We start from the raw sequence: 6,965 nt of genomic DNA, 5'->3' as shown, positions 1-6,965 counted from the left end.
TATCTTGAAATGAGGGGAGTACTCTTAAGTAGAAATATAGGTAAAAATTTTACTGATGTTGATGCCATCTCTTTTACTCCGTGCCATTTTTGAAAACAATATCTCCGGCAAAGTTATATTCTTGTCCTCCATCTCTATTATTTGCATATTTTGTCTATTTTGGTATTTTGACGTGTTTTGTGAGAAGTGTGCAAAATAAAGCTAAAAAAGAGCATAAAAATATCAAAGTTCGGAAGCTGGAACTGAAGCACAACCCAACGGCCCGCTGCACCGGTCGCTGCAACCATTCCAGAGCGTTCTTGAGCTGTCCAACGGCCCGCTGGGAAAACGCGGCGCACGACAGCGGTATTCAAACTCAATTTTTTGGCAATCCTGAAGTCCGATCAGGGCATTCTATAAGTCATTCTCTTCATCTTCGAAAGAGGTTCGTGTTGGTATCAAGATCACCTTAATCGGAGTTCTGTGGAGAGAGTTATGGCCGTCCTACAACAGTCGCGCAAAGCTGTCAAATGCAGTATATGCGGAAATTTAAAGAAGGAAAAAATACATTACCTTGTGAAGCCAAATCATTTCCTTCTACTACGGGGCACGAAAATTCCATCTTTGTTATTGGTTGGAGGAGACTTTTTACCAAGTTTAAATCCCTTTCAAGCCTATATATACCCCATAACTTAATTCATAATATTCACCAATTCAGAGCCCCCAAAAAGAGAGCCTTCATGGCTCCCCCCTCCATTCTCCAACCCTAGTTCCTCCATCATCATTCCATCACCATTCTTGGAGATTGGAGCAAGGCAAGAGAAGACTAAAGATTGCACAACAATTCATCATTGAGTTTTGTTTGCTTTTTCTTTATGTTTTGTTCTTTAATTTGTAGTTTTTGCTAGTTGTCTATACGTAGCTAAACTATAAGACTTCTTTGGATGTGTTAGTAACTTTTATTAATTTATACAATTTCGTTTTCTGTTTAATATCCGTTTTGTTTTTACTTCGTTTCTTCCCTAAGTTGTTCCGTAATACTTCATGTTTGAATGACACATTCAATGAAGATTTAATATAACTTGCTACACAATCGTGAGAGGAGGTTGACAAGTTAGATTCACTTAGTAGACACTACAATTAGCTTCCCTTAAAACGACACTGTTAATTGAGAGTGAGGACTTTTCAAGGGTCTTAGGAGCTTTTAGGAGTTACAAATCTAGGATTGATAACCTTAGTGTTAGTAATCTACGCTTGTGCCGCATGGGCAAAACTTATGTGATTCGTTCTATCGAAGATAAACTATGCTAGGGTGTTGTAGTTGGAATTTGTATAATCATATTTGTGAAACCACTATTCTTGGAATTCCTCTATTTGCATAATTTACTTGCTTTATTTTATTTGTTTATGCTTAGTTAACCCAAAACTCTTGTCTCTCTAGATAGTATATGACGCTTAGTACATGATAGTCAGTTACAATTATATTCCATGTGTTCGATATCCTAGTACTGACCTTTAGCTATACTAGATCTACCCTGTATACTTGCAGGTATTTTTAGTGCTAATAAAAAGTGCATCACCTACTTTTATATATTAGTTTTATAATAAAAGGGAGTGGAATATGACGCCAACTACCCAAAATGGTAAAAAGTGAAATGAGACAAACTATGCGCGACGGACCGAAATGAAAAATGGGACAAACTATCTTGAACGGAGGGAGTATGATTCAACTATAGTATGACAAGGGAGTACGATCCGTGACTACAGAAAATAGTCTTGGTTTTAGAAGACACAAGTTTTAATTCAAAATTGATATAGTAAGAAAGAAAGAGACAAAGGAAAAGTTGTTGACGTGTTGTTTGTGAAAAATGAGATTAATTTTTTGTTTCTCTAAATAAATAGAATGGGTTCTAATTTTTGTGGACAAGAGTTATAACTTTTTTTTAATCATTTTGATATTCTACTAAAATTAATCAATTTATTTTTTTAAATCACTATATAGTACACTACTCATGGTGCTGATCCAATAATCCACTAACATTAGTTCAACTACTTTTTTCTATTTATTACTCATACTTTACCAATTTAATTGTAGTATAAAATTTGTGTCATTGCAAAAGTCTTGATTTCTCAGGGACAATATGATTATAAAACTGTTTGGACGTCGACTACAACAGTAGTTTGATATTGTCCGTGTTGGGTCAAGTCCGCACAGAATTATTTTGAGATCACTCCCAAAAGGTTTTAAAGGTTGAAAAAGAATTATATACACCTTTCCACTTCTCTCCAACATTCGATGTGGGATAGATTTGTACTCAACAAACTGCTTTATATCTGTATCAAACTAAATGATTAAATTTGAAGAAATATTCAAATATTTTAATAGGCTGTAACATTTTTAGGGACAGTATAAACACATGCTTTTCTATTTGGATGGAACAGAAGTACTCCCTCCGTCCCAGTTTTATAGTCACATTTTGCCATAAAAGTCCGTCCCACATTTATAGTCACATTTAGAATTTTCCATATTTGGACATAAAATTTTACCCCATTATTCACTGAAATTACACCCAAATGCCATTATCAACATTAAAATAAACCAAAACAAAAATAAAAAACCAAAAAGTCAACAAGAGACCCACCTTCAACTAACTCATTTAATTTATTACACACTCCACCATCTCACTCTTCCATCTCACTTCATTTATTACACACTCCATCATCTCACTTCATTAATTACATATTCCACCAATTCCTTAAAACTCGTGCCCTAACTAAATGTGACTATAAATGTGGGACGGAGGGAGTAGTAAATTTGAAGAAATATTCGAATTTATTAACTGACTGTGATTTTTAGATATAATGTCTATATATGGTATAATATGGTTACTTAAATAATTTAAATTTTTTTGATTAATTTAAAAAATAATTATAGTTTGCATGTGTATTTTGTCCAACAACACCTCCAGGGGAAAGGGTAAATGGAGAGGTAAAAAGAAAAAAACTACCATATTTACCAAAAATTTCATGCTTCAATAGAAAAAGTATTTGAGGAGGTATTACCTTCTTTCATTTTTACCCCTTCTTAATAGAAAAGGTAAAAAGTTAGTTAGTTTTGTTTAACTTTTTAATCTATCTTCTTTTTTTGGAGTTCTTTAGTTTTTAAAAAGATATAATAACTTTATTTAGAAGGTAAATAAGAAATATACCGTACATTTTTTTTCTTTGAATATGTTCTAAGTGATAGATGTGGGACAATCTAGAGGTGTTGCTTTTAGAGGCACTCATTGCAATAACACGAGTGATATATTGGATTGTTTTCTTGTTTCCTTCTCCTAAGTTAATTTTATTTAAAAGAGACTGATCATTGTGAAGAAAAAGAGGTTTTTCTTTATGATCTTAGACTTTTAAACATCGATCTTGTGAATTTAGAAGATCTTTCTACTATTAGTCGAAACAATTAACTACTACTATAAATTAATACTCCTACCTGGGATTTTGGCTTTCAATAATTACTGTTTTTAGACATTCAGTCAGGTTACATTTGACTGTAATGTATCTATGGACATGCTTTTTTGACAACAATTCCTTTTTAACGAGCCTAGAATCGACTTTGCCTAATGCCCCACTTGTATGTTTATGTTTCTAAAATTTATTACACTACTTAATGAAAACGTTTACCAATTACTAAATAAAATATTAAATCTCGTCGTCGTGTATTATTTAGGTGTAGAATATATATATATATATATATATTTTTATTCTATCTTTCTTACAAGATTAATTAAAATGGAAGACTTCCAAGTAATTAAAAATTGGGATGATTGGAGAGCAAGTAGGGCGATATTATTTACTGTAATTTAATGATGATGTTCTAAGATATTTTACCATCTAATTTAATATAGTGGTTCCTTTTGTTTTAGTTATATAGAAATAATAGAAAAACAATTATGTCCCTTCCATGAAATGTGAATTCATACGAATATAGCATTAGCATGTAATACCATTCTATTCGCTATATATTGGGGCGGTTGTAAAAAAATTGGAAATATTCTGTTACTAACAATTAGAATCAATAGTTGTTAAAATTAAAATTACGTATATTAATTATACACACACATTCCCAGGAATAAAGATTATGCATGCACCTAATCCAACTTATTCATACATTGGAAATTATGAATTAAAGATGATAACCATATATAATGCTGATTGCCAACTAAAGCGAACACTTTAATTGAAATTATATAATTACAAATTATCGCATCCACATATTTTTTCCATTTCTTACCATACCATCGTGAGTTTGGGCTAGGTAATCAACTGAAGCTAATGGTACACGAATATAATATTATCAGTTTTTCATTGAAGTAAAAAACAAAATTTCTCAGGCTCAATTATTATTGTAAGTTGAGTTGTAACACGCTCCATTTCTCTAATTAGAGTGCATTTTCATAAAGAAATCATCAAATAAAACCTGAACCAAAATATTCTTCAGTCACGTATGAATGAACTCCTGAAAATGGCCCCATTTCAAAATTAATTACGACAAGCCACGTGTACCAAAAATATTCTTCAGTCAACCCCCAACCGATCCGACAATAAGAGAGCATCCACACTGTGGGAGCCTCCTACCACGCCTCTCACATTTATGCACTATTCATTCAAAATATACTTCTTTCGTTTTACTGAAGATGACCTCACTTCCCTTTTCAGTTTGTACCAATCAAAATGACTTATTATTAAAAATAGAAACACATTTATCTCTATTTTATTTCATCTCTCTTATTTTACTTTCTCCTCTTAACACACAAAATAAAAATGTACAAAATCTTGTGATGCCCTAGAAAGGGATCACCTTCCTTGTAATGGATGAAGTGTATAATAATAACGACTAATACTCCATTCGCCCATTAATACATGACACAAGTTTACCCTGCTTTAGTTTTAAGAAATGTAAAAAAAGTAGGTTAAAAAATCAAACAGAATTTGTATTCTACTTTAATATATTAGTTTTATAATATAATGTGAATGAGATATTTTATTGGAATATGAGATCATTATTAAAAATAGTGCTTCATCTTCCTCAAAAATAGGGACTTTAGGGATGGCACGAGTTTTAATGTGAAATTGGTAAAGTAGGAGAGATGTAGAAAAAAGTGATGAAGTTTGTTAATGTAGTATGGGGCTAACCTTTTGTTTTGTATATTTAAATGTACAAGAAACAAACAAGTCGAAGTCTTTGCTTGTGGATCAGTTGTGGGCGACGTTCACTTTAAGACAACACGTCAGTTCTAAATAAAGGAAAACAGTACTCCCTCCATCCTCAAAATATAGACTAGTTTTTCCATTTTGTGCCGTCCCCCAAAATTAGTCAGTCTAAATAAATAAAGTTTTGAATAAACACACACCAATAATAATATGGACCGTATAATTCACTAACATTACTTCCACTACTTTTTTCTCCATCTTTCTTACTTTTTCATATCTCTCTCTTACTTTACCAATTTCATATTAAAACTCGTGTCATATACAACTTTGTCAATTTTTGAGCAACGAAGGGAGTATTTCACAAACTAGATATACGCTTTGACTACCTATCGTGAAAAAAGGTTAAAATCTCAGTCCGTATATTTTCAAGCCTTAACGAAATAAGATGATATTGGTGTGGTATAACACTGAACGGATCTAATAGCAAAACAAGTCTTCATGCTATTTACTAAAAACAAGGTCTTGATAAACTACCATTTCTTAATCAATATATTGCTTTGAGCATACGTTATTGATTATGCATTACTTTGATTTATCAAAGGGTGCAGGTTTTTCGCAACCCAAAAATCTTGATATTTTTGGTAGTGGCGGTGCTAGGATTGCTATTATTTTGAATCGCGTCCCAAAGTGAGTCTAGTTTGATAATGTCCTTAAGAGGAGCTTGAAATAAAGTTTTATTATTCGATACCTAGTCTTGTTGATCTCTTGGAGTAAATAAGATATTAGTTAATTAAGTCCATAGCATGCCTTACATTAATAAATGGATATTTATATCTTAAGTGCACGAAATTATTAACGAAATGAGGAAACCTGGATTACTTATAATTTTGAATTTGGATAGTTAAATCAATTATTACTATATTGATTGATTATTATATTCCATTATGTGCTTGAATTAAATTGGAATTCAATTTAATTAGTTAAAAGCCAGTGGGTGTGACCTATATCCAAATCTTCATTGATAATATGTAACTTAATAAATAGGAGAATAAGAAGACACAATGTGAACACCGCAAAATTTTTGTCCCCCCTCTCTCTCTCTCCAGAAGTTGACGATTTTTCCCTCTCCCACTCTATGTGAGATTTCTGTCTCTTTTTAATTCTAGTCCTATATATTTTGATAAGATCAACATACCTTGATATCGAAATATTGTTTGGGAACCAGTTAGACGATCCGTGGTCTAGTATTGAAGATCATCATATGGAGAAACAGCGAGCCATCTACAAATCTTTAGAGAATCAAGAAGGTAATTAATTCTCTCGGTAGAAAAACATGCTTTAGGTTTCAATTAACTAAAAAAACGTAATTTCACATAATAATTGTGTAAATAGAATTTATTTAAACTATATGCATGATACATAATAATTGTGTATATGCATGATACATAATAGTTGTGTAAATAGAATTCATCTAAATAATTTGTTAAATAAATCTAATTTGTCATGATCAAAATCCACTGCCATTCTCACTATTTCGGTATGTGTGTGTTTTTTGACTGCCAAACTATTAAAGCAAGCTGTCTTGCTGCCAAACAAATTATTAACCGAATGTGATTTGAAATTCAAAATATGTATATACTGCTGGGTTACAAACCCATCCTACGTCGGATGAGCGAGGGAAGTTTGAAGGGGTATATAATTCATGTCCAACCCCAATTAGTTTGAGGCCTTTTGGAAGTGACCCAAAAATAAATCCGTGCGAACTTGACCCAAAG

This window comes from Salvia hispanica, chromosome 1 (assembly GCF_023119035.1).
Source record: "Salvia hispanica cultivar TCC Black 2014 chromosome 1, UniMelb_Shisp_WGS_1.0, whole genome shotgun sequence".
In the NCBI taxonomy this organism is placed as follows: Eukaryota; Viridiplantae; Streptophyta; class Magnoliopsida; order Lamiales; family Lamiaceae; genus Salvia; species Salvia hispanica.
This window is presented reverse-complemented; position numbering follows the sequence as displayed.